The sequence below is a fragment of the Chanodichthys erythropterus genome, chromosome 15, assembly GCF_024489055.1.
Source record: "Chanodichthys erythropterus isolate Z2021 chromosome 15, ASM2448905v1, whole genome shotgun sequence".
NCBI lineage: Eukaryota > Metazoa > Chordata > Actinopteri > Cypriniformes > Xenocyprididae > Chanodichthys > Chanodichthys erythropterus.
Window position 1 is genome coordinate 3,286,482 of NC_090235.1, and position 10,039 is coordinate 3,296,520.

Here is a 10,039-nt window from a genome sequence, read left to right on the forward strand (position 1 = left end):
TATATATATATATATATATATATATATACATATATAGTGCTCCGATTGTGTTCATCTGAAAGAAGATAGTCAAATACACCTAGTATCCCTTACAGAAAAAACACATGAACTTCACATGTGATCACATGTTTTCCACATGTGATCACATGTGAACTTATATGATCACATGTGAGCAACATGTCACCACATGTGAACAACATTTCACCACATGTGAACAACATTTCACCACATGTGAACAACATTTCACCACATGTGAACAACATGTCACCACATGTGAACAACATGTCACCACATGTGAACAACATGTCACCACATGTGAACAAAGTTTGAACATAATGGAGCAAGTGGCACATATGGAAAACATGTTACTAGCCTATAGGTTATAATGTGGAGCACATGTGGAATATATTTTCACATGTTGTAATTTTTTGGGCGGCACAAAGTCAGCGGCTTGAAACGGTCGGACCACCGTCGGCACACCATCGGCAAGCTGACCAATCTGAAAATGCCGTCAATCTGACAGCGTTTTTTGGGTGGCACATCACCAGCGGTTTGCCGCTGCTGGGTCACCGTTGGTACACCAGTGGCAAGCCGATAATCGGTCCAGTTTCTACTAAGCGCTTACAGGACATCTTTTTTGATAAGTGTGTATTTATTTTATATTATTTTTACAGTTAAAAAATCTGAAAGTCTGAATAAAAAATATTAAGACTGACTTAATATCTATATCAAAAACTTGGTATAAAATAAAATAACGTGGTTGAATGTTTGTAAAAAAAAAAAATAATAATAATTAAGTTATAAAAGTTACACACTTATTAAGTTATAAAAGTGCCACAATTGTCCCACTATGCTGGGGTGGCATTTTGCTCCTATAGGGTCATAAAACTACAAAATGAGTTTTAAATTCATGATTTAATATTAATGAGATTTTTTATGTAATGTTTTAATTCTAGATGTTTATTTATGTAAGTGCTGCATGACTGTGACGTGTTTTAATGCGTGTGCGCGCCGAACCGCTTTCAAACACTGGAGCGGCGCAGAGTTGCCATGGAAACGGAGAAACAACAACTGACAAGCAGCAAAAACAGCAGCCTCTCGCTGTTGTTTTCACTTCTTTCAGGTGAGTTTAGTTGCTAAAATCACACGAATAACACACACAACTGTTCTTGACACTTCTCTAACATGTAATTGACACACTTATGTTGAATATTTACTTTACAGAAACAGTTTAGTGTCTTCGAAAAACTCCGTTATCATCTCCGTTAGCATCCCGTTTTCAGAAGAGGTAGGCTAACTCTAACGATCGATTTGTTTATAATAGTTTAGGCTTTTAATCACATCTTTATGTGTAGATGATGTGTAGAGGTTTATGTGTAAAGGTTTTGCTGTCTATGGATGATTAGAAGCTGGCTAATTTATAAACGTAAATGTAGCCTACTGTTAATCGGTGACGTAACTTGCAGGGAGCACAAGTTTTCAAAAGCGTTTTGATCTCTCATGGTAAACAAATATTGATAAACATTGTTCTGTGATTTCAGCAGCGACAAAATAACCCCTCTACAACAGAGGGAAAGCTCAGAAGATTTCAGCATTTCTGAAGGAACCTGCTGACAGGAAGGAAACACAGGTGAAACTCACCAATTAACTCCATATCCATTTTTTCCACAATATTTTTTACCTATACCATGCATCTGTTATTTTCTTCTTTTATTTTCTCAAATTTACAGTTTTTATTTATTTAATTTGTTTTAAGAAGGCTTTGACATCCAAATGTAAGTGACACTGTATGAGCAATATTTAATGAATAAGTAAACAAAAAAACATAAATTCAGTTTATGTGTATTCTTCTTTTCCTGCTGTAACGTTAGCTTCTTTTCTTTTAATGAACCTGGCATTGAATAATAATATTGTTGGCTCTGTGACAAATTGTTTATGTTCCTAGATCCTTCCCTGTTGATGCCCTGCACCATAGCAGAGTTGGAGCGGATAAAAAAGTTCCTGTCGGACCAAATGACTAGTAAGTAAAGCCTCTTAAACATACACTAATGTTCAAAAGTGTGGGGTCGATAAGATTTTTAATGTTTTTAAAGTATCTTCTGTTCACAAAGGCTGCGTTCATTGGATCAACATACAGTAAAAACAATTCTGACTTTATAACTCGCAATTCTGACTTTATATCTCGCAATTCTGACTTTATACCTCGCAATTCTGACTTTATATCTCGCAATTCTGACTTTATACCTCGCAATTCTGACTTTATATCTCGCAATTCTGACTTTATATCTCGCAATTCTGACTTTATATCTCGCAATTCTGACTTTATACCTCGCAATTCTGACTTTATATCTCGCAATTCTGACTTTATACCTCGCAATTCTGACTTTATATCTCGCAATTCTGACTTTATATCTCGCAATTCTGACTTTATACCTCGCAATTCTGACTTTATACCTCGCAATTCTGACTTTATAACTCGCAATTCTGACTTTATATCTCGCAATTCTGATTTTATACCTCGCAATTCTGACTTTATAACTCGCAATTCTGACTTTATAACTCGCAATTCTGACTTTATATCTCGCAATTCTGACTTTATAACTCACAATTCTGACTTTATATCTCGCAATTCTGATTTTATACCTCGCAATTCTGACTTTATAACTCGCAATTCTGACTTTATATATCACAATTCTGACTGTATATCTCGCAATTCTGACTTTATATCTCGCAATTCTGACTTTATATCTCGCAATTCTGACTTTATATCTCGCAATTCTGACTTTATAACTCACAATTCTGACTTTATATCTCGCAATTCTGACTTTATTTCTCACAATTCTGACTTTATAACTCGCAATTCTGACTTTATTTCTCACAATTCTGACTTTATTTCTCACAATTCTGACTTTATTTCTCACAATTCTGACTTTATATCAAGCAATTCTGACTATAACTCGCAACTCAACAGAACAAAAAAAAAAAACATAAAATCCTTAATTTGATCACTTACAATGAATTATTGTTGAATTAATGTTTTATTGTAATTTGCTTGCTGAGCCAGATGACTGTTGTTTTTGTTAAAAAATTATTATTATTGTGTTAATGTTGTTTACTGAACAATATATTATTATTATTACATTAACTTATGTGTATTAATGAAAGCTTGTATTTTCATGATTTTCATCATAACAAAATTCAATGTAGTTGTAAATAGAATAAAATAAAACTGTATACCAGCACCAGCATCCCATTCCAGCAAGACCAGCATATGTTGTGTTTTGGTGCTGGTATGCTGATGACCAGCATACCAGCACCAGCATCCGGAAACGGAAAAGATTAGTTCATTTCTCGAGTCCTCAGGTCCGAGTCGTTCGTTCAAGTCCCCATAGGCTGAATACAGAAACCGAAATGATTAGTTCATCTCTCGAGTCTTCGGGTCCGAGTCTCGTTCTTTTGTCACGTGACCGCTTCCCGGTCCAGTGTCTCGCAAAATATACAACATTACATTCGGATTATAGACTGTATATTTTACTATATTTAAGAATTATCATAAAATTATCAAAATAAGTCTGCAATAAACATCTGAACAAAAAGAAAGTTCCATCTTGTTTGTGTAAGAATATTTTTATTGTTAAATGTGGTGTTGTTATTATTTAAATTATTTAAAATAAATATTATTACAAACGAGGACTCGAGAGATGAACTAATCATTTCTGTTTCTGTATTCAGCCTATGGGGATTTGAACGAACGACTCGGAGCCGAGGACTCGAGAGATGAACTAATCTTTTCTGTTTCCGCCAGTACAGACTGCATATCCGTGCCCTAATATGGAGCTGTGACTTGATGAACGAACGACTCGGACCCGCGGACTTGAGAAATGAACTAATCTTTTCTGTTTCCCGTAGTATGCTTATGAGATGTTGCGCATGCGCGGTCAACACAAAATGAACGAATCGCTCTCTGAGATGACTCGTTGTCCCGAGTCATATTTAAGACTCGTTCAAAATGAACGAATCGTTCATGAACGACACATCACTATTTTACGGTCTATGCTCGCAAAGCGGAGCCAGGCGAAAATATAAACGCGCCATTTTATTTCTCCATTTATTAAACAGATAGGTATTTGTTGTAAAAGAAATACAGTTACAATTTCAATGATTTTCAAGCACTTTATCCAAAATTCAAGCACTTTTCAAACCTGAAAACACATCATCAAAATTCAAGCACTTTCAAGGATTTCAAGCACCCGTACGAACCCTGCATATACGTAGACATAAATAGAATACTCTGAGTCAGATACAAATCTTTATATGCTATGTTTTTACCTCACTAGAAATCCTTAGAGTCATTAGAACTCCCATTTTGGATGGCTTCTAGAGGGCATGCTGTAGGTGCGCACAGGATATGATTGGCTACCAATATAACATATCATATACGATCCTGAAATCCATAAAGAAAAGAAATAAAACTTTACTTTATCAGGATAGTTTACTTTATTTATTAAGTTTACTTTATCAGGATAGATGTTTGCACTGCCCTAATCTGATTGTTTTACTATCCCAAAACAGGAAACCTGCTGAAGGAGACACAGAGGACTGAAACGACATTCCACACATTCAGAAACTCACAATTCATATTTTTATATTTGGTTTTGCTTTTTTTGTTTTAAAAATTCATATTCATATTTGTATTTCTAATGAAATTAAATAAAATAATTGTTTATAAATAAAGAATTGTAAATAAATTTGAATTGTTTGTTTTAATGTTGGGAAACATGGCTATAGGCCCTACATAAGAACATGCTATCATTTTCTGTTGTTGTTTTGTTAGAAATGATTGTTGATGGGTTTCAAATGTTATTCCAAGGATCGCACATGGGAATGTACATGTTTCACATGTGATCTCGTGGTTTCACATGGGAATATACATTTCACATGTGATTACATGGGTTTCACATGGGAATTTAAGGGTTTAACACGTGATCACATGGTTTTCACATGGGAATATGCGTTTCACATGTGATTACATGGGTTTCACATGGGAATATAAGGGTTTAACATGTGATCACATGGGAATATACATTTCACATGTGATTACTTGGGGTTCACATGAGACTTTATGGGTTTCACATTCCATCACATGGGTCTCACATGGGAATATACATTTCACGTGTGATTACATGGTTTTCACATGGGAATGTATGCGTTTCACATGGCTATTTTATACATGTTTCACATGTGATTTCATGGGTTTCACATGGGAATATACACATGTTTACATGGGTTTCACATGGGAAAACATGGGTTTCACATGTGTTTCACATGGGAAAACATGTGTTTCACATGTGTAAATGTTCCAAAAGCACACATTTCCCATGTGAAAAACATGTGATCACATGTGAACACATGTGCTTTTCACATGTGATCACATGTTAAATTTCACATGTGCATTTTGTCACATGTGATCACATGTGCTTTTCACATGTTTTCACATGTTAAATTTCACATGTGCAAAAATCACATGTGCATGTGGTCACATGTGACCACATGTGTTTTTGCACATGTGAAGTTCATGTGTTTTTTCTGTAAGGGATGGCTTGAAAAGTGAGTAAATCATGGGATAATTTTCATTTTTGGGTGAAATATATCTTTAAATAGCAGCTAAAATGTTGTATGACTTAGATGTAAGTCTAAGTCAAGCCACAACATGAGACAATTACTTTTTCTTTGATCTGAAACCAGCCCTAATAAAACACTAAAATACAACTCCTTCAATAACACATTATTGTTGGTTAAATATGACATGAAATATGATATTTGTGTCAGCCAATCAGCAACATTCCTAAACAAAACAAAAATGCTTCCAAAATGATTGAACTTGAAAAGCAAATCCATTACACAACACACATGCAGACACAGAGAGTCATGCATGCACTCGCACATAGCCAGAGCAAAGACAGAAACTATTTAGCATGCTAGACTGACCACAAGGTTCAGGCTCACCCAACTAACCTCTAGGTGTTGATTGCTCAGGGGGACCTGATCCTGGATCAGGGAGGCCATTCCCATGAAGATTTAAGTATACACTTGAAAGCCGTTCCAACAGGTCGCTTGTAGAGGGTCAGGGGGTCAATTGCCTGGTGGTGCTTAATGGTAGCAAAAAAAAACGTCAGTCAACTTAAACGGGCCACAGTGAAGCTTGTGGCCCGCGACTGGAGGAATTCAAGGAATTCTGAGGGGTTAAAGTGGTGCCATGAGGTGGCAGACACCGACACGGGGCTCTGGAAGTTGGATACAATGTCACTGCCTCACCATCACTCAACATTAGCCACCGCTCTCTCAACACCTTGTCCCCGCTGTGGGTATTAACTGTTGTCGGTTTATAAAGGGAAAAAAATCTTGATGCACATCAAAGCAAGGATCGTCTTTAGAGTCAAAAGTTGAATATTAAAATTCACACTTTTTTTATCATCCAAGAAGTGTATCTAAATCTAACCCTACCACCGATCTACTTCAAACCTAATGTAATTGACTTGTGCGATGAAAAAAAGAATGGAGCCTGATTTTGGATTGAGGAGGCCTGCATACAAAACAGGCACTCTGGAGGATTACCTAATGTTATTTTCGCCTCTGTTATTTGAGTGCTTCTTAAAGCTGTGAAAACATATGTCATCATGCTTCAAGGGCCAAATATTATAATTATTTTCCAGAGAAAATGACAAAAATTATTATCAAGTGTGCATAAGAGATCACTTATTCAGTCTCTTTTGGCGGTCATTGCACATTTACAAAGCGGAAATTAAACATTTTTGACTTGACATGAATGTTCTATTACTTTAAAATTCTTCCTTTGACATCACATTCTTCTTCTGCACTTCAGAGTCCGTGCACTCACCTGGCCCGCTGACACCGCCAACGTGTTATTTCCTCCCTGAGCTTAAACTCATGATCTAACGACCTGCCTTTGGTCCAAAGTCAACACTGAGCAGAACTTGTCAATCATTTGATCCACTTCATTGGCATCAAGGCTTGATTGGGCACAATTAGTCCTTAGAAACAAATGACATCAATCTGCCCTGGATTTCCATTGAGGGAGGCTGATTATTTGCTTTAACCTGGAACACTGATTTCATTTTCACCCCTCTGTGTCCCCTGGGGGATTAACAAACAGTGGAAAACATGTACGACTGACATAAGATCCTTTGGCCTTAGCTAGAGAAATTTTCAAATGCAATTTGGCCAAACCCGAAGGGAGTCCAACCACACAACAATTTTGGCACAGCTAATGCACTGCCTTGAGATTTATTTCAGTTTTTCTATGGGCAGTGTAACAGAGGTACCGATTGTCAGTTTCCTGTCTGATACATCTACATCAGACAGACCACTGCGTTATGAATTGATGTGCAAACCGGCATAGATCAAAATGTTGTTGACTGTTCACAGACATAATAAATGGTAAATTTATAGCCTCTGAATAAATTAAAAAATATTACAATGACATTAATTTCATTAACATTAGTTAATGCACTATCTATCATAAACCAACAATGAACAAGATTTTTTACAGCATTTATCAATCTAGGTTAATATTAATTTATAAATATAAAATATGAAAAACTATTCAGAATACATTACAAATCCAAGTTAAGAGACGTGCTTTGTAAGCTTTTTAAACTAATTCATAAACCAACATGGCTTGCCCTAATGCATTTTATTGAGAAAAAAAAAAAGTTTGAGAACCCCCCTTCCTCCACCCTCTGACTAACAAATAATTTCACTAAAAATTATAGGCTACAAACTGAAAAAGAAAAATTTCAATTGAAAAACGTGCAACAAAAAACACCTGCAATAGTTTGACTTTGTAATGCACGGAAGAGGATTAGGGCCAAGCAATAATAAAAAAATAAAACCATCTCAAGATTAAAGTTGTTAAATTTCGAGAAAAAAGTCGAAATAAAATGTTGAGAATGAACTCATTAAATTACGAGAAAAAAAATTGTTAAATTTCGAGAAAAAAGTCGAGATAAAATGTTGAAAATAAAGTCATTAAATTACGAGAAAAAAGTAATTAAAGTACGAGAACAAATTCGTTAAATTATGAGAAAAATGTTGTTAAATTTTGAGAAAAAAGTCGAGATAAAATGTTGAATAAAGTCATTAAATTATGAGAATAAAGTCATTAAATTACGAGAAAAAAGTCGTTAAATTATGAGAACAAATTTGTAATTTAATGAATTTGTTCTCGTAATTTAACAACTTTTTTCTCGTAATTTAACGACATTTTTCTCATAATTTAACAAATTTGTTCTCGGAATTTAACGACTTTTTTCTCGTAATTTAATGACTTTATTCTTAACATTTTATCTCATCTTTTTTCTTGAAATTTAACGACATTTTTCTCATAATTTAACAAATTTGTTCTCGGAATTTAACGACTTTTTACTCGTAATTTAATGACTTTATTCTTAACATTTTATCTCGACTTTTTTCTCGAAATTTAACAAAATTTTTCTCATAATTTAACAAATTTGTTCTCGGAATTTAACGACTTTTTTCTCGTAATTTAATGACTTTATTCTTAACATTTTATCTCGACTTTTTCCTCAAAATGTAACGTTTTTTTCTCGTAATTTTATGAATTTGTTCGCGTAATTTAACGACTTTTTTCTCGTAATTTAATGAGTTTATTCTCAATTTTATCGCGACTTATTTCTCGAAATTTAACTAGTTTTTTCTCAAAATTTAACAACTATAATCTCGAAATGGTTTTATTTTTTATTATTGCTTGGCTCTAAAAGTTAAAAGGGTTAGTTCACCAAAAAGTGACATTTCTGTTATTAATTACTCACCCACATGTCATTCCACACCTGTAAGACCTGTAACAACACAAATTAAGATATTTTTGGATCAAATGATCTGAACCACACACTGGCAACAACGTCATTGCACCTTTTGAGGTCCAGAAAAGTAGTGAAAACATGGTTAAAATAAGTGGTTCAACCGCAATGTTATGAAGTTTTACTTTTTGTGTGCAAAAACAAAACAAAAATAACAACTTTATTTAACTATTTGAACCGTTGTCATATGTAGTGAATTCAGTGTAGGCTTCTGTGTTTACGTCCGAACGCTGACTCAGTATTGGCTGAAACTGAACCCTTTAAGCACTTCGGATCTCTTATAATATCATAATAAATGGTAAATCATGAACTCCAAATAAATAAATAAAAATATAGTAACACTTAAAAATAAAGTTAATATCATTAACATTAGTTAACGCAGTATCTATCATAAAAACAAAAATTTAAAGTGAAAAACACTCTTTGTTTACGTCTGAATGCCGACTCAGTATTGGCCGAAGCTGAACATGTGAGCAGCACAACGCATGCCTGTGATGATGCAAGAGCCGGCAAATAATGAGTAGCCGTTCGGACATAAACAAGGAAGCCTGCACTGAATTCACTACATATGTCAACGGTTCAAATTGTTGAATAAAGTAGTTATTTTTAGTTTGTTTTTGCACACAAAAAGTATTCTCATCGGTTCATAACATTATGGTTGAACCACTGTAGTTACACTGACTATTTTAACCATGTTTTTACTACTTTTCTGGACCTCAAAAGGTGCAATGACATTGCTGCCTATATGTGGTTCACATACTCTCGGATTTCATCAAAAATATCTTAATTTGTGTTCCGAAGATGAACGAAGGTTCCCCTTCATGGGAACATCGACGCTGCGTAGTCGCTTTGGGAACGCCTCTGCGTGATTACATCTTGAAGCACTTGTGTAATCGAACCAATAGTGTAACGGGACGTCAGAGCGGGTGACGTCACGGACCAGGAAACTATAAAGCACCCCTGAGAACAAAGAACGCTAGCTTCTGCGTCTTCAGCAAGCGCTCTGTGTATCGTGTGTCTTATTTGGTGTTGTCTGTCCGTTATACAGTTCGAAAATATCTCTTAGTCCGAGGGCAAGAGTATTTTCAGTCCACCAAGCACTTATATATATATATATATATTGAAAGACACGTTTATAA

The 10,039-nt window shown here is 34.9% G+C and overlaps 1 long non-coding RNA gene across 2 annotated transcripts; it reads left to right on the forward strand.

The window, feature by feature from the left end:
* The first annotated feature begins 976 nt into the window (after nucleotides 1–976).
* On the forward strand, nucleotides 977–4,633 carry LOC137002103 (uncharacterized). 2 transcript variants are annotated; one of them, XR_010891769.1, is made up of 5 exons: nucleotides 977–1,123; nucleotides 1,225–1,288; nucleotides 1,542–1,630; nucleotides 1,946–2,020; nucleotides 4,573–4,633. It is a non-coding gene; the product is annotated as an uncharacterized lncRNA (long non-coding RNA). The 2 variants fall into 2 exon arrangements; XR_010891768.1 differs by lacking the exon at nucleotides 4,573–4,633 and having other exon boundaries at nucleotides 1,542–2,174.
* The last annotated feature ends 5,406 nt before the right edge of the window (nucleotides 4,634–10,039 follow it).